At 39.5% G+C, this 24,739-nt stretch overlaps 1 protein-coding gene across 3 annotated transcripts in view; it reads right to left on the bottom strand.

The window, feature by feature from the left end:
* The window catches only part of LOC134495355 (signal transducer and activator of transcription 5B), a 74,468-nt gene extending 70,235 nt beyond the window's left edge, over window positions 1-4,233 (bottom strand). The window contains exon 1 of one of the 3 annotated variants that reach the window (XM_063300735.1): window positions 4,147-4,233. The gene's annotated coding sequence lies outside the window, so the exon portion shown is untranslated. Of the gene's footprint in view, window positions 1-3,742; window positions 3,872-4,146 lie in introns of those variants that run through there. The other 2 variants (XM_063300734.1, XM_063300733.1) reach the window with 2 other exon arrangements.
* Window positions 4,234-24,739: the final 20,506 nt, after the last annotated feature.

Below are 24,739 nucleotides of genomic sequence, written 5' to 3'. Positions count from 1 at the left end.
CTCTCTCCCTGGATTCCTATAATAAATCTAATTATAAAAGTACTCAAAAATAGTTTTACTTTACGTAAGACATAAGGTAACTGACATGCAACTGCCCCATATGTATAGTAAATATATGGGGTAAACTTGATTATTTTTCTAGTACTTTTTGAATTATTCTCTAGGAAAAAAACAACAACATAATCCTACAACACAAAATATCCTATGTTAAAGAATAAGTAATTTTATGACTCTATTTTCTTGACAAAATAAATATTGGAGTCTCTCTCTTTTTTAAGGATTTTACACTGATTATTACTGAAAGATACAGCATAAAGATACAGTGGTGACAAATGCTGCACTGACTGATATTGAATTAGTTATACAGCTGCTGAAAGCCCACTACCTCTGCTTATAAAAACAATACAGTTAGAAACCTAAAGGAGACTTTGCAAAAGAAACAAGAAGGAAATTGCGCACACTCATACTCCATAAGAAGTTAGGGAACAATATTTGTAAACTATTCACTTAACAGCAGGCAGAATCAACTTATATTACCACCTGGTAGAAATATCTATATTACCCAAGAACAGCTGCTTGAATCTTGCTATAGATGGAAATATGCCTCAAGAATTGTCAATATAAGGGAACAGAAAATCTATTTTTCATTCAATACTTGCACGCAAAATCTTCAGCCAGAGCACTGATATACTACTAAAATGCCCACTATAATGATAGGCAGAAGAGAGGAAGGAAGAAGCATAAGAACTGTATTGTTTTACATGTCCTGGTATCTGGGACACGAGGCAGATGTTTGTGTGCATCAGCTATTTCAGGAGATAGACCGGTGATGAAAGTATTTGTATTTTCAGTGCTGAGAGGAACACCTATTTCTTTTACCTCGGTGCTAAGTGTAATCTGATACTAAATCTATACCTATATTCAGTCCATAGCCTTCATTTTGGGAATAACTTTAAATTTTACACTTCATAGCTTAAACCTCTGGTATAATTTTCTAGACTTTCTTTTCCCCCCTACAATTGGTCTGATAAAGATTGTGGAGAATTTGAAAGCTTGAACATTTTTTATTTCATTCTGATTGTTCAGTTGCATTTAAAAAATTATTAAAAAAACATAAACAAGAAGCTGGCATATTGTAAAGGAATCATCAGCCTCCAGTATTTTATTTATTTGCAGCAATGCCTTTGGGCCCCACAAAGGTTCCAATGGGATGGTAGAAACTATCCTGGGAGGCTAGTTGGACTTTCAATAAATTGTCAATTTGTGACTAACTATACTCAGAGTGGCAGCCATTTTGTAAATAGGCAAGTATTCCATGGTAGCCATTTTGTGAATGCACCCACATGCTGTTATAATTCCAAATATGACCCGGGCCCAAAAAGTTTGCCTATCCCTGCCAGAGACTGCCTACCTCAAGGCACTGCTGTAATGCCAAATATAATTTGAAGACTGCTAAAAATAAAACAATAATTAACTAAAACCTGAATTAGTCAAATTAACAATGGATGTTTTCCTACAATACCTTAGTGGCCTTTAAAAATGAATACGAGAGAGAGAGAGAGAGAGAGAGAGAGATGGCTGTTTTAGAATACTGCTACAAATTTACTAAATGTGACCAATTGTTTTGTTACAAAAAAATGCTATTTACTTTTCATAATTAAAAATCATCCCAAAGTGGGATAAACAAAAAGCAAAATAACCATATGAAATTACAGAAATTAAAACACAGATTTTACAGTGTGAAAATAAAAAACAACAGAAACACAGCATCAACAGATTTGACCTAAGGCTTGAATAAAGAAAAGTGTATTAAATAGATTATGACTGTGTCCTTCACTGGTTCCTATTCTTCTGTACAAAATGTAAGGGCTTCCAATAAATCTTTACACAGCTTCAGACCTACATATGTAAAGAATCCTGATTCCTGTATATTCCCACTTCCTTGGGTCATATTTGAACTCTTTCTGCCATGCAGATTACCTTTTCAAATGTGGCACTCTATTTATGAAATTCCCTTTCCAGAGAAGTCAGTACTGTGAACTTTTTGATTCAGACAATACATTTTTATTTGTTCAGGCTTTCAAAGTAATTATTTAGACATTTTAAAAAAAATTAGTAGTCTTCATAAACTACCTGAAAATACTGTTTGAAAAGCAGTATATAAATCTTTTTAAACAAGCTATATGAGAAAAAATAGACAAAAACTGCAAATTAAATCATGGTCACATGTGGCCCTGTGAAAATAAATATTGTAAGAACATTGGGAAAGTTATTAATTTTACAGAAAAATTCAGTTCAGGTTTTAAAAACAGACTTTTAAAAAAAAGAAGTATAAAGAAAGTTGTACATTGCTCAGTAGAGGCCACATCATCTCACAATTACAGTAAAAAAGAAATATATATTACAGTAGTATCAACACCTAAGTGCAGCTATTCCAACTTAACCAGCAGCAGAGTTACAGAAAGAATTCATGCTTCTTGAGTTAGCACCTTGACTATCAAAAGCAACAGGAAGAGGCAAACACTAAGTCCTACACAGACAGAGAGAACTCACACCCCTTAACCCTTGCACAAATGACACCGCTTTGAAATTGAAACTGACCATAACAACTTTGGGCAGAGGGAGAGAAGGGAATCTGCGTGTAGATTTATTGCTTCTGGAGCTGGAAGGTAAACACTCCTCTCCTCCAGCATGCATATTCTGTTTACAGCTCAACAGGGAAAACTGACAACAACAAAAAGTAAAAGCCAGCTAAACTAACAAACCCTGTAATCTTGATCCCAACCTAAGATTTAAAAAGCTCATTGATCCAAGAATTTACCTGGGTCAAGGGTTATACAGGGACCTCTTTTCAGCGCAAAAACAAAACAGTATTTCTGAGCACATGCAGTTTAGCTCTGATAGAGTTGCCTCTAGGGATGGACCAGAAGATGCGTGGCAACACAGCCCAGAAGGCCTCCAAATCCAGCACTATGCACCTCTTATATTTTAAAAAAACACCAGGGGAATTTGTCACTACCAGCAATTAGGGGCTGACTAGCTTTTTCTTTCTCTCTTCGGAAAGGTGGTGCTGAGTGCCTGTTTGTGGGTGAACCCCAGAAAGCACCTTGCCCCAAATCGCCCCAGGCTAGCACCACTTCTTTAGAAATTAATTCATGGAATTGATAAGCAACACTTTTCCTCTTGTGTTGGTGGCAGGTTAGACCTTCACGTGTAGGGTCAGAGATATGCAACTCCTTTGTGAAAACTGCACCCCGTTAATTCTGCCGTCCCAAAAAAACTTCTGTAACAAAACAGGGCAACCCTTATCTCGTTCATAACACACGCAAGGGATTCAACCCCTGCACGTGTCACTCAGTGGCAAATATTTACCACCATTTGCGTATACACACAGGGAGCCAATCACGTTAAGATTACAGCCATACCTACCTCAGTGACACACACGTTCAGGGAAACATGGGTTCGCCGCGCGCGCGCGGGTTAACTGTACCCAGGTAAACATAAAGCGCTTTGCACGTGCCTGAACTAAAATATTAACAATGCGCTAAACGGCCTTCTCGGGTTCCGCTCATAAAGGCGCGTGCACGCCTTTTAATTTATTGAGAGGAAAAAAAGGAAATATATCTCCTTCGCAGGTTATTTGGTTCCCACTACAAGCAAGCCGCACGGTGCCCCCGCCACGGCGCGGTTATGTTTTTCGTCGCCCTTTTCACTTCCTTCACCTACAACTCCGGTCTCTTACCTGGGCCGGCACGGCACGGCCCAGCCCGGCTCCGCAGACAGGGTCCTCCTTGCTTTCCGGGCCTCGCTCGGTCCCACAGCCCTGCCCCCGTCACCGCCTCGGTTCCAGCCACAGCCCTTCCTGCCTTCGCGACCCGCCTCCCTCCCTCCCTCTCTCTCCCACGACCAAACCCGCCTCCGTTGCCGCCCGAAAGCGGGGGCCGGTTCGACTAGCCGAAACTCCCCTAGTCACAGCCTCTGCGGTGCTTCACGCAGATAGCGAAGTGGAGAGAGCCATTTGGCGGCGGCCGCTTTCCTTTTCCCTTCCTTAGGAGCGCTGCGTGTGGCAACCTCACCCCCGATCGTGGGACACAGCTTCCCCATCAGCCCTCTCCAAAGCGCGCCAGCCCAACTTGCAAACTGTACCTTCGGCCCATAAACAGTCCCATCGACCGCGCACACGCGCACTTCCCCGTCCGGAACCTTACACTCTCACATTCACTTTTGTAGCAACCAGAGAGGGCCCCGCCTCCAACCCAATGAATGTACTTTCTTTCAGCCTCAGGAGTCTCTTGACTGCAGCCCGCCGTATTGTCACAAATTCTTTGGTCATCAGAATTGGCGCAATATACCTACCCTGGCGAGGATTTTAAAGAGCTAGGTGCTGCATTCGGACAAGCTAACCGTGGTTAGTTTTCAGCTTGGATTGGGTTTTTTTTTCTGGCTAGGGTGTCGCGGGAGCTCAGCCTGTTTGCATCGATCGATCCAGAAAATGGGCCAGTTCAATAAACAAGTGAGTGTTGGATCACCCGAACTTAAAATCTTCACACTTTTCTTTTTGCTTTTCCCTTGGTGCTGCTGCTGTTTGGAATATCCTTCTCATCCAACACACACATTTTTCATGGGATATATAAGTTATGGGGGTGGGGGAAGAAGAAAAATATGGCCTCATTTTGGTTTCTGGTTGGTTGTTCAACACGATTAGCATTGCCATTGCTAAACTCAACCCAGTGTTCTGAGTTCACATATGTACCCTACTGAACAGTATCTCATGGTACAAGACTGAGTTCTCTGTGTCTCATGTTAAGACACAAAAAACAAACAAACCTCTAACAATGCAGAATGTGTTTTCCAATCTCTGCCTTTCTCCTTCCACATCTTTCCCTTGAAAGACCTCCCCAAAGCTAATTGGTTCATGGAAATCTTTGGCACAAAACACCTTGCCGTGTATAGACAGCTTGAATCTTATACTGAAACAACATGTAATGGCATGAACGTGCCTTTTTTATGCAAAGGTGCTTGTAGGTAGATAATTCCTAAGAATCTAAAGACTTGGAGCGCTATTCGGTCTTCCCTTTTAACAGCTTTCCACTGTGTTTGCAAAGTTATTTGTATTAAAATAGAATAACCTGTTGAAAATATGAGCAAACTAGAAGTGGAAGATTTGTGTCCCCTAGCCACATTAAAATCCTTTGTGTGAAACAGGAAAATTGGACAAAAAATCTTGTGAGAAATAATGATGGTCTCTCCTGTGGCAAATTTTAAATCGCAAGTCTCTGAAACCAAAAACAGAGTTCTTGAAGTTCCTCAGTAATGACACAGTAATAATACTAATAGGCTATAGTACTTGCAAAATGTGATAGAACTGTTTAGTAGTACCAGGAAACTGTAGTACAGTAGTAGTAACCAGAAACATCTCTCAGTCTTTCTTTTAAATTACAGCCCTAACTCAGCCATTTTCTATCTGTTCATGTATGCCCATATAAACGACAAAGTAATTACAATATGGCAGTTAATATAGAACATCATTTCATATCATAAAGCACTTCTAAAAAGCTAAAGCAACCAACAAGGGTGGTAGGAAGCTTGTAGATTTGATGTTCTCAGAACATCAACAGAGAGTCTGAAGTAGCTTCCAAAATAATCAGTTTGAAAACCATACTTCCAAATCTCAGGGTTCTTAGGTTTCCACTGAACTAAAATAGAGATAATAGAATAACTAATCTTGGAGTCCTTGGGAGAAGAGCAATGACAAATCTCGATAAAATAGTTAAGAGCAGAGACATCACACTGACAACAAAGGCCCGCATAGTTAAAGCAATGGTGTTCCCCATAGTAACATATGGCTGCGAGAGCTGGACCATAAGGAAGGCTGAGAGAAGGAAGATCGATGCTTTTGAACTGTGGTGTTGGAGGAAAATTCTGAGAGTGCCTTGGACTGCAAGAAGATCAAACCAGTCCATCCTCCAGGGAATAAAGCCAGACTGCTCACTTGAGGGAATGATATTAAAGGCCAAACTGAAGTACTTTGGCCACATAATGAGAAGACAGGACACCCTGGAGAAGATGCTGATGCTAGGGAGAGTGGAGGGCAAAAGGAAGAGGGGCCGACCAAGGGCAAGGTGGATGGATGATATTCTAGAGGTGACGGACTCGTCCCTGGGGGAGCTGGGGGTGTTGACGATCAACAGGAAGCTCTGGCGTGGGCTGGTCCATGAAGTCACAAAGAGTCAGAAGCGACTAAATGAATAAACAACAAAAACAATCTTGGAATAAAATTTAATTTTACAATCAACAGGTATTAATACATTTTTCCTGTACAGTTTGGCAAATAACTACAGGGAAACTTTTTATGTTTTATCCTGGTATAATTAAATTTTTTCCCTGCTTACCCCTTCCCCTAATGCTTTTGGCTCCCTTGATAAAGAACGAGTGGGGAAATACAAGCTCTGGAAATAAGCTTTCCAGAGCAAAATAGATTTGGTGGCATGTTTTATGAATGAAGCAACATGACAAGAAAAAGTTTTTGTTCGACAATCCGAATTGAAATACAATAATATACACTATATTAGGGAAGGATGTAATTCAGGGACAGCCTACAGCTATTTCAAGGTTCCTGTGCTCCCTTTTGATGGTTCTTGATCTTTAAATTAGAACTTTAGAGAAAAAGTACCTTCCAAGATGTTTTTAAAAATTCTAAAAAAAAGTTTCTCCCACACCATACTTCGCTCATTTCACTTTCACACGCAGCATTCAGACTGCTTTGCTCCTCTTAGTCAAAATGTAGCTAATGTTCTTGCCTCTCAGGCCTAGTTATATATTTCAAGCTGGTTTGGGGCAAATACATTTTTCTTTACTGCAGGAAGAGTATGCGAACTAGAGCACAGGCTTTCACTCATTATGAGGAGCAAAATGGTGAGTTCTTTAGTCTACAGTAGTCTTTTGCCTCCTTCTCCACTGTTGTTGAATTTCTGATTGTCCAAGAAGTCCTGAGGATTATTCCCATATTGTAAAGGGTTTACACATCTACTTGAAAAGCTGTTGATGTGAACCATTTATTTTATTTATTTATAAGGCTGTCCAACTCTACAACAACTCTGGGTGGTAAAGTGAAAACAATCATATACTGTAATACAATAAAAAAAACCCAAATGCCAGAAGAAAGACCACCATTAAAAGACAATCAAACATGCAGGACTTGCCACCCACTCTAACCCAAGGCCTGGGAAAGAGCCAGGTTTTCACAGCGATTTTGAACACAGCCAGGGTGAGAGCCAGACATATATCAGGGGGATGGTGTTCCAGAGGGGAGCTGCTACCGCTGTGAAGGCATACTTCCTAGGTCCCATCAGGTGACACTGCTTGGTGGAGGGGCCTGGAGGACATCAACTCTGCCCAATTGTACAGGCTGGGCAGAAGCCATAGAAGACAGATAGACCTTTAGATACTAGGCCCTGTGCCATGTAGGTCTTTATAGTTAATAATCAGCACTTTGAATTGCACCCAGAAGCCTTCTGGTAACCAGTGCAGCTCACAGAGCAAAGGTGTTACGTGGGCCTGACAAGTTACACTCATAATTGCCCGTGCTGCCACATTCTGGACAAATTGCAGCTTCCAAGTGCAGGTAAGGGGGCAATTGGTGCACAAGATGTATTTGTGTGAAGGTCTTTTAGCTACAGCTGCTACCTCCTTGAGTAGGAGTGGTGAGTCCAAGAAGGGGAAATTGCATGCCAGTCCCAAAGGGGAAAGTATAATCCCATTCAGTACTACAGATGAAACATCCTTGGGTCTGGGGCTGTTGGGGGGAGAGGATCCAAAACTTGCAGCCACTCAGTCTTGTCAGGATTGAATTTAAGCCTATTCCTCCTCATCCAGTCCCCCACAGCCTCCAGACACTCAGGCAAGACCTTGATAGCATGACCTGACTGGTATGGGGTTGAAAGGTATAATTGGGTATCATCCACATATTGATGACATCTGATCCCAAATGGATAGATGACATAATCCAGCGGCCTCATGGAGATGTAAAACAGAAGGGTCAAGAGTATGGAGCCCTGAGGTACCTGTCAACCCCACTATGTAGACCAAGCCAAGAAATCAACTCCACAAGAAGGCTCAAACTACTTTTATTAATATTGGCAACAGAAATAGAATCTTGCAAGTCTGACTGTGCTTTAATTCTCCGCTCTCCTTCCCATACTCATGTGAATTAGGGAGGTGATGTAATGATATGTGCGAATTACCTTGGGAGACAGGTGGAAAAGCCACAGACTAGACAACAGTCAGACAAGTGGCAGCTGAGTCTGCAGAAGGAATGTGGGTGTGGCAAACATGTCAGAAGGGGTCCTCCCTAGTTTCTTGGACTGTAAAGGCGAGTGGGTGGAGATAGCTAGTACTTCTGTGTGTGCTTCTTGTCTGGACTACCTCACAAGGCTGACATCAATCTTGCAAGTCTGACAGTCCTTTCTGAGACATTTACCACACCCATATTCCTTCTGCAGACTCAGCTGCCACTTGTCTGACTGTTGTCTAGTCTGGCTCTTCCACCTGTCCTCCAAGGTCATTCCCACATACCATTACAGGTGTCTGGGTCACTTGCATATACCTTCTTCTTGTTTTGGACTTAAGTCACCTTTTTCCCCTTGTCACATTGGTAACAGATCTGTCAAAGTCATCTTCCTTACTCTTTACAGTATCCCACAGACAGGGGCCACAGGCTCGATCACTCTGCTCCTGCCAACCATGACTGATCCTGACCACAGAGAGAGGAGGAGAATTACCTCAATACCACGCTTCCCACTTCTAATTCCCACAGGTGGGCCAGAAGGATATAATGGTCAATGATATCGAAAACCACTGAGATCAAGATTTTATGCAATCTTAACTATTTCTGCCTGTGCCTTCTATTTTTATTAATTTTGTCTCTTCCTCTTGTTATTGTAGCTTTTGATCTCTGATGATTTATTGAATTTGAACTGGTTAGTCATCCTGGACTTTTAAGGAAAGGCTAATAAAAATAAACTCATACAGTTCCTGCTATTTTAACTCCACACAGTGTGTATGGAGTTGAAGAAAGCAGGTGGACAGAGCATTCCCTAAAGCTTCTGTCAAATAATACCAGTGAGTCATAGCATTTTTTCTCTTGGCAATATGCAAACAACATGGTTAGATTTAGCTCTTTACCAGCTTTGTTGCTGATGCCTCTATATGCTGTTCATCTCAGTATACCACAGTGAATAAGTGGAAGTAATTATTTCAGTATTTAGACTGATAGGGTATAAAACCAGAAGCTACATTATGATGATAAAGTGAATTTGGGGGAATGCATAGCCTGGGCTTTCAGACTGGTACAACGAGTTTCATAGCCTCCACCTGTCCAGCTAAAGATCATCAGGGGTTAACTATAGGCATGACTGTTCCTGGCTGCTATTACAAAAGAGCCAAGGGAAACTTTTGTCCTGACCCTATGCAAAATTCTTGTTTGGAGTTGCTTTTGTTTTTATTAGCATGTTTCCTCCCCCACTCTTCTTTTTCTCAAAATATATATACTGGCTGCTCAACACAAAGGCCCTCAACAGCATAATATACAGGTAGTCCTCACTTACTGACCACTCGTTCAGCAACTGTTAGAAGTTATGACAGTGCTGAAAGGGGAGATTTACAACTGGCCCTCAAAGTTGTGGCTGTCGCAGCATCCCTGCGGTAATGTGATCGCAATTTGGGCACTTGGCAATGAGTGTGCAATTACGATAGCTGCAGTGTCCCACGGTCACATGATCGCCGTTTGCGGACTTCACTGCCAGCTTCCAACAAACAAGTCAATGGGGAAGCCAGCAAAAAGTTGCAAGTTGCGGTCACGTGACATCGCACTTAACGATTGGGGGTGATTCTCTTATTGACCACAGCCGGAAATGACACACATATGTCCTAAGTCGGGTGTGGTCATGTGACGTTTCACTTTATGACCGTGTTACTTAGCAATCGAATTGCCAGTCCCAATTACGGTCAGTAAGTGAGGGCTACCTGTACTTCAACAAAAATAAAATAGAATTAAAATATATTAACTTATAGGAAATCAGTCATAAAACAAAATAATATAACAGATCCCACCCAACATCAGGGAATTTAGGTATACATAACTTGCAAGGAATCAGTCATCTGTCAGCACTGCTCAAACCAGCATTTTATTATCTGTAAGTTTATTAGTCAAGAGGTCGACAAGAAACAGAACTAAATATAAATATTGCAAAGCTAATTACATTAAATGATATAGCCAAAAAAGCCCCTCATAAATGTCTTACCATCACATATGTTGAAAGGCAAATTTGAGGATCTTCTTTTGCACAAAGATTTTGTCCTTGCAACAGTGAAGAGGCAAAGTCAGTGGAAGATGGTTTGAAATTTCTATGCAGGGTCCCTTCAGGATTTGATCTCGCCTCTATTAAAACAATAACAGGCATATTTAATTGTGAATATGCTAAGCTTCTGCTGTCTGACAGAGATCCCAAAGTGACTCTTGCAACTGCCAAATTTTGGGCAGTACTATCAAACTAAGGATGCCACTAGTAAACTAATTAGGAATGGTTGATATTTTATTGATAGAATGAGTCATGATCATCCTTCTGTGTTGTTTCACAAACTGTAGAGAGACTTCCCAGTAATCTTCCAAATAGCATTTTCCCCCCATTCATTTTATTTACAGTCCCAGACAAATAAAACAGCAAATAGCATTAAAATTGTCCCACTCTAACCCTTGAGAAGCAGGACACAGTTACAGATAGAATATAAAGTTTAGCCTTGGAACAACAGTTGAATCCTTGGCCTCATTAATGGAATATTGGAAATGCCAATGAAATTGTATACAATTCATTGGATCTAGGTCAGACCTGCAGTCTTATACCCCAAAAGATTCTTAACCTGGGGGAGTCACAAGCACCTTAGAGGGAAGTTGCAACCGTTCTTAAAAGCTGATCAGGCTTGCACAGAAAAAGCAGGAGTGCTGTCAACACTTTTTTTTTTAATCCATTCAATCATGTCCAATTCTTGGAGACTGCCTGGACAAGTCCTTGCAGTTTTCTTGGCAAGGTTGTTCAGAAGTGGTTTGCCATTGCTTCCTTCTTAGGGCTGAGAGAAAGTGGCTGGCCCAAAATCACCCAGCTGGCTTTGTACCTAAGGTGGGACTAGAACTCACCATCTCCCAGTTTCTAGTCTGATGCTTTAACCACTATCCACTTTATTTGGGCAAGCCTACACTCGATAGTTATAATAGTGCAAAATTTGTGATCTATAGCTTAATTATAAAAAGTTAGTGTTTATTTTTTAGCCAATTCTAACTGCAATGATTCAATTACTTTTCTTATAGGAATGGTCACATAAATTAATTTATCATTTTAGGAGCTTGCAGTACTGCAAAACCCCATTATACTCCCTTATTGTAAATAAACTCCATAGAAAACAATGGATATATCTCTGAATAGAAATGCATAGTGTTTTGCAAATTAGAGTTCTGTGAAAAAGTCTTGGCCTCCTTACAGAAGTTAGCATATCTTCAGCACTAAATATTACCAGAATTTCTTGTTATTCATATGGATACGTACATGGAGCCTGAGTGAACAAATAACATCAAAGTTGAGTCCTTGATTCATTTACTTCATTAAAACATCATGCAACATGTAAAGTTCCAGTATGAAATAATTACACCCACATGCACACCCCCCACTTAGATTTAGTAACTGGTTGCATCTCCTTTAGCTGCAGTCTGCAATCGAACCCTTCTTGTGATTGGTGATCAGTCCCTCACATCACTGTGTAGGAATTTTGGCCCATTCCTCACAGTGAACTCAATAACATTTGAGAGTTTTCTAGCATGAACTGCTCATTTTGAGTCCTGCCACAACTTTTCTCAAGGGTTGACTGGGCCATTCCAAAGCATTTACTGTAAATTGTTTTTCAATTTGCTTACTACAGTATATGTGTTTGAGATTGTTGGCTTGCTGCATACCCTAGTTGTGCTTCAGCTGATGGACAGATGGCCTGGCATGCCCCTGTAGAATTCTCTGATAACAGAGCAGAATTCATGTTTCTTTCAATAATGGCAAGTTGTCAGTGTCCTGAAGCAGCAAAGCATCCCCAGACCATGACATTGCCATTGCTATGCTTGCCAGTTGGTATAATGTTCTTATTGTGAAATGCAGTGTTTTGTTTCTATCAGACATACCAGGCAAATAGTATAAAAAGTTCCTCTCCTCACTCATCTATCCGTAGACCTTTTCTCCAGAAATCTCAAAGGCCATCCAGGTACTTTCTGACAAACTTGAGGTAAACATCAGTATTCTTCTTAGTGAGCAATGGCTTCTGCTTGACTGTTCTCCTATGAATTTAATTTTTACCCAACGCTTTTCTGGTGGAATCTTGAACACTGACATTTCCCAGGATGAGAGGGGCCTGCACATTGTTGGACGTTGTTCCTTGTGACTTCCTGGGCAATTTTGTGCTGAGGACTTAGAAGTGATTTTGACAGTATGGCCATTCTTGGCAAGATTCACTGTTATTCCGAATCTTCTACATTTTAAGATTATGTCTCTGACTGTGCATTGTGAGCATCCCAGAACTTTAGAAATGGAATTGTAACCTTGTCCAGATTGATAGGCATCAATAGGTTTTTTTACAAAGGTCTTTAGAAATTTATTTTGCAAAGGGGCACAGTATACTTCTGGAAACTTTACTGCAGTGAGGGGAACCAGAGATTTAAATAAGGCAGCACTGACTCAAATTAGCCCTGACGGTTTAATGAAATGCTTAGTTATCTCTTTCATTGAATTGAACTGAACTGAACTGAACTGAACTGAACTGAGGGGCGATTATTTTTTTCACACCGGACCATCACATTCTGGATGGCTTTGTTTATGAAATATATGCCACAAGCACCAAACTTTGGTTTTATTTGCTCAGACTCCTTTTATATATTATTAGAAGACCACATAACATTCTGATAATCATTCAATGAGCTAATTTGCATAACAATGCAAATAATAATGATATGCAAAAATTAAGAAAAATTGGATAAGAAAATCTGAAAGGAAGTAAATAGCATTTCACAGAAATTGAACTCCCACAGAAATACATGGGACAAATTAGCAGTGCTAGTAAACTTTTATTTAATAGGAGCTAAATTAGTCTGGATCCAATCCATTATTTAACTAATCATTTAGTAACAACTGTCCACCTGCCTAAACCTGGGATCGGGACTTTTATTTGTTTGTTTATGCAATTTGTAGGGCCAGTATACATGAATTTTAAGGATACATGGGGCTCAGAAGCTTATTTATATATTAAGAAAAAATAGGACCCACTCATAGTAGGAGGGGTAAGGAACCATGATAAGAAACTGTGCCTCTTGTATGTTTCTTGATCTTTTTTATCTAATATGTAGTATGTGATACCAATTTCAATATTACTTTCTGAGAATTCAAGGAGAGTTATGATCTTGAGATGTTTACAGCAATAACAATTTAAAGGCTTTTTTATACATGTCAATAAAGTATTCACAGATTCAATTATCACTTAAGACTTTGTGACTTTTTTCTCACCTTCAGAATTATTAAGGCATCAGTAATCTCATACAGCTTTGTCCTTACTGCATTAGATGTGCATTAGGTTTAACTATATATCATTAAAGAGAGTTCAGAAATGTGAATGATTAAACCTTTCGTCAAATGATGGTTCTATTATTTTATTTGGCCAAGAATATTTTCATTGGAAGATGAATAGGAGGAATATCCTGACTGTGAGAGCTACTCAGCAATGGAACAGCCTGCCTCCTGAAGTTGTGGGTGCTCCTTCAATGGAGGTTTTCAAGAAAAGACTGGACAGCCATTTGTGATGGTCGTAAATGCGAGGATTGCTCACAAAACTATTTTTTTACACCATTGTAACTTCAAACAGTCGTTAAATGAGGCAATCAGTAAGCAAGGACTACCTGTAATCTGATATTTTGTGGAAAAATTATCTACCCAACCACCCCACTTACGAATCAATTATACTTTAAAATGCAATATAACAATCAATATGATTTTATGAGAGTTAATACATGTTATATTCCTAAAATAAGAAAGGAGGTAAGGAAAGCTATTTTGAGCTGCCTACAGAAAAGTACAACTGTGTTTATGTATACGTATATGAGTTTGGGGATGTTCTTCCAAAATTTATTCACAATTTTTGCTAAGTTAACATTTTTTATTTCTAATTATGAAAGCATATGTTTGTTTCTGTTATATACAGGTGTTGAAGGATATTATGCGGTCCTGAGTTGTTCATAATTTCTTATTCAGGGTATTTATACCTTGCCAACAACATTTTCAGAACAATCATGGTTCTCTGATTCTGATTTCACAGTTTTATGTATATTCTGTTTGTTTTATCCTTGTGCTTTACACTGAGATATAGTTTGCTTCTGTAAGAATTCATTCCAGATTATCAGTACAATCCAGTTTATATGTGATTTTTATTTGATCTTTATATTATTGGATTTAGCGGCAGATAAAATAAAATGTTATTTATTTATTTGATGGACCGATTTATTTGATGGGCAGATCAAAGTTTCAGCAAATCTAGAAGGAGAGAGAGTATAAGATTTTTTGGATTTGCTATTGTTATGTTGGCATAACTCTTCATTTTGTAATTTTAAAATTTAAAGCATACAGAGAAAATGAGTCCATACTCCATTTTTTCTTTGAAAAACAAGGATCATTCCTTCAGTTTTTCTGCTGACACTGTCATCCACAGACTTGATCATTTGCTTAGCTATTCTGTAAATTAAAAGCTTTGCATTCTGTTTATTTTCCTTGAACAGTTGTTTTAAGTAATACAGTTATTCCACACAGAACTTATTTTTAACTTATAGGTGTTAAGCAGACTTTGATATTAGCCTTGGATCTGAAACTCCTCCTGGGGACTTCTCCCAAAGTTACAGCTTTTACAAAGAATACCACACTGTGCGTTCTAAGCAATTTATTCATATCTCTTTATTCTTGGCTTCAATTCTTTGTCTGCAAAATGAGAATAAATTACACCACAAATAAGCCTCCAAATTTCTAGTCCAAATAAATCATTGTCTTCCTGACCCACCTCTACTCCAATGATTAAAATTAAAACAACTTCCTCAGCTAATTTTTGTAAAACCTCTTTTGCCTGGCACTTGGAAAGTTCTTATTACGGCTGTCATAGTATTTGAAAGAAATGCTTTGTAAAATATGTTAGTGAGAACAACGGAACTCTGTTGGAAGTGTTAAAGCAATCACTTTCTTTGCAAAACTTTGGTAGCTGCTTCAAAAGGTGTCTCCATATGCATGTCCTTGCGCAGCTATGCGCTTCACTGGTGAGTCCAGAGGAAGGGTTTTCTGTGCACACACCAATGCACAGACAACTGGGGAAAATTTTCAAAGTCTTCCAAAGATGTGGCTGTTTTAATACTTAGAAGAAAGTGCTTGCTTTAATGCTTGTTGTGAAGCAATCCTTTTGAATACTTTGCACGGCCCTCTTATTTATTATTCAGTGATAGCCAAGTGTATAATTATTTTCATCTGCAAGATAAAAAAAAAGGGGGGTTGGCTCCTGGTAGTGCTGTTACATTATATAAGGATTAGGCTATAAGTGCTTTTGTATCAAGTCCTGAAACACAGAGGAAAGCTACATTTTGGATGTTAGTTTGAAGAGAAAGGGAAGTGCAAGGAACCTGGGGGTTTATAATCTTGTCCATTGAAGTAACATCTAGATCTGTTTAATACATTAAAGTGATGCTGGCAAAACAAATCAGTTTAATGGACCTTACGAGATGTGATGTGAGAATAAAATATGTGCCTTTCTTTGGAGATCTCTAGCCTGAATGAATAATAAAACCAGCCAAAACCTTTTATTTTCCACCCTTTGGTATGAATCGCACTTCAGCCATTACTCTACAATTTTAAGAGTTATTGTCATGAGTACTGATGGCGAGCAGGAGGCGGCCCCTATCCAGGGGGGAAAACGCATGCGTAGTACTGAGGAATTAAGCAGCCATTCAAAGAGACACAGATCAGACCCGCCTTAACTTTTGGGGTTTATCTGTCTGGGTTTTTCCCACGCTTCTTCAGTTTGTCAGGATTCTGTTTAATGTAGCAGTAATAAACACTAGAGACCTACTCCTCGTCTCAGCGTGATTTCTGACTGTTAGGACAGTTGTTATCAACCAGCTCTAAGTAACCTGTGTGCTCTTCTCCTTTCCCTAATTGCCAATACAGAGCAATGAGGCAGAAGAGATACTGATTTTCTTGCTACTTTTTCATAATAATGGGTTATCAAAAAGCACCTCCCCCATGGTTTTCATGTTCTGCAATGAACTACCACTTCTGTTGTTCTTGATTCAGCATGGTCATGATTAGAGTTGAGGTCAAACACATCTGGGAGGCACCAGATGGGGAAGGTTGAAATAAACAAATCCTTCTTTCTGCAAAAAAACATGACTACATGGTGCATAACAAAATCTTTAATGTGGAGAGAAAGCAAACCAAACAATAAACAATTAGCTGATAAGCTACATATCTCAATATTCTGGCCAAGTTTTAGATTCTTTCTTCTTCCTTCTCTCTCTCTCTTTCTTTCTCTCTCTCTCTCTTTAAAATAAGTTTCTGGCTGGGATCCCTTCTTTCAGGGTCAGAGAATGTGGTACACAAATAGCTGCAATAAAGAAGACTTATGGTAGGATGACTTGTATCCTTCTCTCTTCAACTTACAAGAACAAGGAGTCCTTCCAAGAAATACAGTGCTCACCGCAGAAGCAGCTAACAGAGAATTCATCTGCAGAACTCTCAGCTGTAAGATTTACCAAAATTAACTGTTCACCAATATGCAAATCAAATTAGTAATATAATAAGAATTTTAGATCTGTTCAGTCATGTCCAATTCTTGGAGACTGCCTGGACAAGTCTCTGAAGTTTTCTTAGCAACATTTTCAGAAGGGGTTTGCCATTGTCTCCTTCCTAGGGCTGACAGTAACTGGTCCAAGGCCACCCAGCTGGCTCTGTGCCTAAGGTGGGACTGGAACTCACAGTCTCCTGGTTTCTAGCCCAGTGCCTTAACCATGAAACCAAGCTGGCTCTCCAAAAAATTAATAACAATGAACTATTAAGATATTAGTCCAGTGGTAAACAGTATAATAATAATTAGAAATGGAAACTAATTCTTAATGTTTTCTAGGTGCAATTGATTCAGGATTATGAAAATCACACCTAACCTGTCTCCATGAGATCAGTTGCCTGCTTTACCTCTGTCCATGATAATATTTGCAGGATTTAATCTCAGGCTATGTTCCTGAGGTATCATTTTCTGCTTTTAGTGCTGTTGTACAGCTCAAGAATAAGTGATGTAGCTGTGGGAATGCTTTTCAATATTTGCAGGATGTTTTTTAGTTTTATTGACAATATTTGTATTGCTAACTACTTCAGAACTTCTGGCAGTTTATAATATTCAATTAAATCAAGAAAAGTTTTTTTAAAAACCAAATACATAAAAACAATTGCACTCTATCAGTTCACTCTGGCATCTACAATGTAAAGCCATCCTACAAGGTCTGTCTTAATATCTCTCCTAAAGGCCATCAGTGTGGGTCCCATTCTCTCACCATCCAGTATTTATAGGCAGTTCCCATCAACCGTATTCGGAAAGGGAAGATTTTGAATCAGGATTCAATGAACTGCAGATGCTGTACACCAGGACTCTGGTTCCAGTTTTTATACAATATTGTACATCTAGCTTGTCTATCTAAGGATGACTATCATAATTGGGAGTCTTTACTCATTCAGGCAGTTTCTTTTGGGGCCCCAGGCAGACTGGTTGCTTTATGTAATATTATAAGGAAATCAATACTGGTAGTAAGAAGTAAGTTATAAATGAAATCATGCAGATGTCCTAGGAGAAAGGTACATAGGAGGAGCAGATATTTCTTTCAAATGTGAACAGTTCCCCCACTTTTCTCAAAGGCTAAAGTTAACTTCAGAAATGCCCAGGTGGTTTAGCAATACTTGACACTGCAGCTTCTGATATTACACAAAGTTAATTAAACAATGTTACATAATTCAAGTACTTTAAAAATCCTGTAACCCATTTATTTCTCATTTAAAAACTTTCCACTGTGTTGCTTGGTAAACTGAAAGATTATTTGATAAAGTGCTTAGATTTTAGATTAAAAGGATAAAGGTATCAGTGAAATTGCCTTTTGATTACCTTTAACGTATAAATAAGTGTTTCAAATAATGTAATTCTTGGACTTCCAGTGGGGACACTGGCGGCTTAAGCTGGTTTTTTCCGCTGTCTGCGGACTGACCTGTCAGAGTGGGTTTTTTTTCTTGGGCTCAGGCAGGCTTCCTTGGAGCCCAGAAGTGTTCTCCGGATTAAGGAGAACCCCAGGAATCACCCCATGTGTTCTCCAGATGGCTGATCACAGCCAGAAGACTGCAAAACAGCATTTCACGATTGACTGGTAAGCAATCAGCTGGGAGGCGGGGCATCATCTTCTTCCCAAGCCACTCTGAAGCCATAATGGACCTTAAAGCTGCCCACCCCATTTCTACAGCACTAAGTTTTTTTGTTTGAATTTTACCAAAGAGAGGCTTTCTACAACAAAGAAATGTGGAATCTCTTGGTTACTCTCATTACTTTTGAAAATTATTAACTTGGTAATTTGGCTTTGTACATATAATTTGTTAAATTGAGATTTAAAGAATTTTGTTTTTTTTATTGCTTTTTTATTAAAATGATTTTTGAGGAATATAAAACTATCTTCTTCGCTGAATCTGTGGATTGGAGTTCTGATCTATTTGCTTTCACTTTCCCATGGGAATGCTGTTTGTTTTACTTTTTATTTTCCTGATTGGCCACACTGAAGATAAAAAGGCTGGAGAGAGAGTTCAGTTACAGCGTTAATGACTTTACCTTCCTGAGGCACTAGAGGGTGCCATAATCTATCTTACTGTTAAAAAATATGGAGGAAATTAATTTGATATTTGCTGTCATTCAAGTCTTGGAGCATTTCTCAGAATTGATGGAGTCCAAATTGTCACAAGCATCAAGAGAAACATAAGGCTGAAAACTACCTTAAGTGGTTTCTCCAAAGAAAAAGATGAGAATTGGTGACTTACATTGAAATAGTCAAAGAAAAGTTGAGTTGTCAAAAGTAGAAGATAAGACAGTGTTGCCACCACACCATGATCAAGAAAGAGAATTAAACTCTAGAGGCTGGAAGGTTTTGGACAAGTATTTGGGCTTTTTAAAGCAGGTTGTAGAATTTGAAATTGACAAGAAGAAAGCTCTGTACATAATACTGAGGCATGTAAATGCCTTGTTTTACTTTGAAGTGGGATAATTTTCTAAATGTGTTTATCAGGATGGTTTCTTAAAGGTTTGGTTAAATGGTTATGCTGTTTTGAAAATTCTCACATTTTTGGTAAATGCCTAGGTTATTGTTTAAATGTGGTTATCAGGATGGTTTTTTAAGGGTTTAGATAAATGTTTATGCTGTTTGGATAATTTTTCTATTTTTGGTTGATGTTAGTTTAGTTGGCAGAGAGGACAAATTATAGTGAAGAAGGGTAGTGTTTGTTACTGTATTAGGTTCCAAATTATGTTTGAAGGGTTTTGTATGTTTTTCTTTAATTGGGAGGGTAATTTTGTTTTAGAAGGGAATGTAATCATGAGAATTTAAATGCTTTATAGAAACAGTGTTTTGCTATAATATGAAGCGCAGTAAGGGATTGATATTGATTTATGTATATCTTTGTTACAGAAAGTCGGAAGTCACTTTGCAGTAGTTTGTTTTGTGCTTTTTCACACCGTGCTAGAAGAGAGTTTCAAGGGTTATTGACAGAACTAGTCCATCCCTGCTGGCCATGCAGCCAGTGTTTAGGACAATGTTTCTCAACCTTGGCGACTTTAAGATGGGGGGCTCAGGCAGGTTTTTCCTAAAGCCCAGGAGTGTTTTTCTGGGAAAGGAAAATGCTTGGCATCACCCCATCTGTCCTCTGGACGGCTGCTTGCAGCCAGGAGATTGCAAACAGAGTTCACGCTCGACTGGTAAGAGTAGCTGGGAGGCTGGGACATCACCATTTCCCAAGCCGCGCTGTAGCCTTAAAGGAACATTAAGACTGGCCACCCCATTTCTGTGTGTGTGTGTATGTATATATATGTATGTATGTGTATGTGTGTGTGTGTGTATATATATATATACACACACACATACATACACACACACATACACACCCTAAAGAGAGGCTTTCTACAGCAAGGAGAAGCAGTTTTCTTGGTTCTTATTGTTATTTTTGGGATTAATTTAAAAAAAAAATTTAAAAAAATTTTTTTGACTTGTTTTCCATCCAACTATCAAGAAGGACTGAGAGTAAGTAATTGTCTCCCTGTTATTATTTTTGTGCTAAATTTGAAGATATTAGCATTTTCCTACACATTGAATCAGCTGTTTTTAACTTTCAGTTTTCTGCTTCTACTTTCCCTGGAGAACTGTCTGCTTATCCCTTTAACTTGTGTAAATGTATTCTGTAATTCTTTCATATCCTCAACTTTCACTGGTAAAAAGGGGGCGCCATAATCTACTGCTTGAGGCATGGAGGATCTTAAGTAAACTTTCTCTGACTTCCACGGAGACTTCAAACAGATTCTTTCTGATTCCTACCAAGTTTTTATGCAAGGCATTCAGGACATTGTGGAAAATATGAGGTCTAAAATGTGTGACTTGGATGGGGATGTTGTGGATGGAATTGAAGAATTTAACAGCAGCAGAAATGTCTTCTGATCTCTGTTGAAATGTTGGAGGAAGATAGGATAGCTGAGTTGAAGAAATTAAAGAGAGAGATTGAGTTACAAACCATAAGTATAATGACAGTATTACTCAATCTGCCATCAAATTCGATTCATACGTAATTATAGTAGAAATCACTTCAATGGAGTGTAGCATGCAGAACAGTGAAAAAGTTGCGAATGAAAGTTCCCACGTTTTCTCCAAGTTAAACAGCCCAATGAATTCAAACCCCCTCCCTTCTCAGGCATGCAGCTCCCCTCTTCGTGCCAGTCAGTTCAGCTTCATCTAGATGTCTTCAACGGCTCGGCAGCTTGACCTTAGATGCCAGCAACAGTCCAGACAAGATGTTTTCACACTCCTGGCATGTTCCCCCTCCCAATTCTGCTGACTCGCAAGTCCCAACATGTGTTAACTTCATTCATGCATGTGAGTCCAATCAGATGTTTATAGAACGTTTGATCCGGGAGCGTGAAATTGATCTTCTGATGGAATGCCATGGAAAAGAAGGGGCTATTATGTATAGGAGGTTTCCTGAAGAGAAGTCGGAGTTCTTAAGAGGGGCAGTTGGGCTGTTTGATTTCTGTAAGAAAAAGCTCTGTGCACATTGTGGGGACATGTAAATGCTTTGGTCTATTTGAAGTGGGATAAAGGTTTAAGAATATCTATTTGGATTGCTTTTAGGATTTGGCTGATTTCATTTATCTTTAATGATTTGGATTAAGATTACTAAGGTATAAAAATATTATTTGGTTTTGGGCTTAACATGATTAAGATTATTAAAATTGTTATATTATCAAGTATAATAGTAGACAAATTTTATGCTTTTTAGTTTTATCTTTATTATAGTAGACAGGAATGTGTAGAATAGTAGTAGGAAGGAAATAATTAAATAAATGTTATCCTTGAGAGGGTAGTTGATTAGGAGGGGTGTGTGTGTGTGTGTGTGTGTGTATCTGTTCTTTTTTAATATAAGGGGATGATGCAACTGTATTTAGTGATTTTTATAATGTGCCAATGGAATGATTTATAGAAATAATGTGATTTTGGTTTAATATAGAGTAAGGGATTGATTATGGAAAATTGTTATATATCCTTGCTGTTAAAAGTCAGAAGTCACCTCTTTTTGTAACTCTAAAAAAAAAAATCTCTTGTGTTTTCACAGTTCTTTAGTTTTTTTTCTTTTTTCTTTTTCTTTGTAGTTTTTTGTTTTTCTGTAGCTTTTATCTTTGTCTGAAACTTAATAAAATTCTTATTAAAAAAAAGAGAAAGAAAGAAGTACTGAAATCATTTTTCGAACTGAAAGCCTTGAATGGAAATGATTAGCAAATGGTAGGTTCTACAGAAATGACAACCTTTTGGAATATCCAGAGAATGCAGCTTAGAATATTCAGAGTTTTCAGAGAAAACTGTTCCAGCAGCAGAAAAACATTTAGGGGCATTTCTGCCTCTGAAAAGAGAGAGTATATCAAGGGAGTCATCTTCCGGAAAGCAGTTCCCATGAATCTTGTGTGTTCTAACCAAACACGATGCAGGAAGCAACACAGAGAGTGGTTGTCAATATTTCAGTGCTGTAGGTGGCCACTTGGGAGTTTCCTGCACTTTCACTTTCAGTCGTAGACGACAGACTCCCCGCAACCACTTTCAAGAATTAAGCAAGCTCCTGTTGGAACTATGCTTGCGCTATGCTTATTTCTAACAACCGTAGTAATTTATTCAAGACAGATTTGCATAAGTATTTTATACTTGGACTATCAATGTTTTAACTACTTCACACAACTACAGTTAATAAAGGAATGCATGCTTGTTATAACTCTGGTTTTTTAATGGTATTTTTTCCCCATTGTTATTTATACAAGCTTGTGATCTAATGTTTTCACTAAGTTTTGCAATAATATAATAGAAGCAGGAGAGGGAAGTTGTCCTTTCACCAACACATTCCTTTTGTTTATGTTGATCCTTTTGATGAATATAAACATGCACTTGGCTTCTTTCAACTTAAAAGTACTTTAAGAGCCCCACGTAGAGCTCATTGCAATAGTCCAATTGTGAGGTGACGAGGGCATGAATGACCGTCTGAAGGGCCTCCAGGTTGAGGAAAGAGTGCAACTGGTGCACAAGATGAATCTGTGCAAAGGCTCTTCTGGCCACAGCTGCCACCTGCTCTTCGAGCAGCCGCTGCAAGTCCAGGAGGAGCCCAGGCTGCACACCAGTCTTGAATGGGGAAATGCGGTCCCATCCAAGACTGATGCTGAAACGTCCCAAAGCCAGGGAGTCCAAACAGGATTGTCAGGATTGAGCCAAAGTCTGTTCCTCCCCGTCAGACCCAAACAGCCTCCAGATACTGGGTCAGTACATTAACAGCTTCATAGGCCAGGGTTGAGATATACAGTTGGGTATCATCTGCACGCAGATGATACCAAACCTCAAACTGATGGATGACCTCACCCAGAAGTTTCATGTAGATGTTAAGCAGGAAGGGGGAAAGTGTCAAACTTGAAGCACCCCACAAATGAGGGGCCATGGGTGTGATCTCTTCCCATTGACTGGAAGTGGCCACTGAAGAAGGAGATGAACCACTGCAACACAGTACTCCCCACTCCAAAACCTGCAGCCGGTCCAGGATACTATGGTTGGGTTGATGGTATCAAACATTGCCTGGGACAGGCCAACTGAACAGGCCCTATCTCCCTGCAGGGGTGGGCAGCACTTTTGAGCCAGAGGGTGGCCAAAGAGTGATCAGCCTATGGCAACAGACTGATGGTAATGTCCTCCAACACCAGATCACCCTGCAACTGCCCTGAGACAAAAACCAGATCTGACGTGCAACCTCCAGCGTGCATTGGGTCCTCCATTACTTGGGATAGGTCCATGGTTGTCATGGAGGCCATGAACTCCTGAGCCACCCCATACTCAGCATCCACAGGAGGCAGGTGAAAGTCCCCAAGAACCACCAGCCTCAGGGACTCCACTGCCAACCCAGCAACAGAATCCAGCACCTTAAGCAGGATGATGCTGTGCAGCACAGTAGGCGGTACAGCAGCAGCAATTCCAACTGTTCCCAAAGGCCCAACTCCAGCCATAGAATCTCACATCCGCTGATCAAATCCTCTAAGAGCTTTGGCCACTTGGGGATGACAATCGCATCTCCCCAGTGGTGTCTTAGCTGAAGAAAACCCAAAATCTAGGTGGGCATATTTCCAAGAGGGGGACACCTCCCTCTGTGCTCACCCAGGTCTCAGTTATGCCCCTCCCTCATCCAGAATAGAACGCTGGATTATTGTGACCAAGTTAGAAAACCTAATCTGTTCACTCCCCATTTCTTAGAAACTTGCTGAACAATTTTGCAAAGTTGCTGAACAAATAATTTTTATTTTGTGTGTCATTAAGCTGTGATTAATAAACAAAGTACAAACTATCAACCATGATCTTGGCATATAAAAGGAGCTTCTAGTCAGGATCTGCGGTCCAGATGACATGTTAAACAATCCCTTTGTAGCGAGAACAAGCTGCATGCACTGCAGACAGTTCATTTACTCTCGGCCAGCATGGTCCATAGCTCCTTGTTTTACCATTTTGTGCAAACGTGGCTAGACCCTGCCAAAGGTCTCCTTTGCTGTTCCTGCTAACCTAATCTCAGCAAGAGCAGTGCCAAGCTGGACAGTGAACTTTGTTTTGGAGGCTCCAAAGGATAGGGCCCTCCCACTTTCAGAGAAGCAAGCGCCCAGGCTTTAATTTATGCCAGGGTTCATACTGAAACGGCAAGGAATCAATTCTGGTTTGTTTGGAACATGTAAAACAGCAACAATATAAAAGAGCAAAACTAAGCTAGAACCGTACTCTGGAGACTATGTTTAATGACAGAATTCAGCCATCAAAACTAAATGTGCAATGTTCTTA

The sequence above is a fragment of the Candoia aspera genome, chromosome 4, assembly GCF_035149785.1.
Source record: "Candoia aspera isolate rCanAsp1 chromosome 4, rCanAsp1.hap2, whole genome shotgun sequence".
Lineage (NCBI taxonomy): Eukaryota > Metazoa > Chordata > Lepidosauria > Squamata > Boidae > Candoia > Candoia aspera.
The sequence above is the reverse complement of the archived record's forward strand: the minus strand, read 5'-3'. Positions and strand labels throughout refer to the sequence as shown.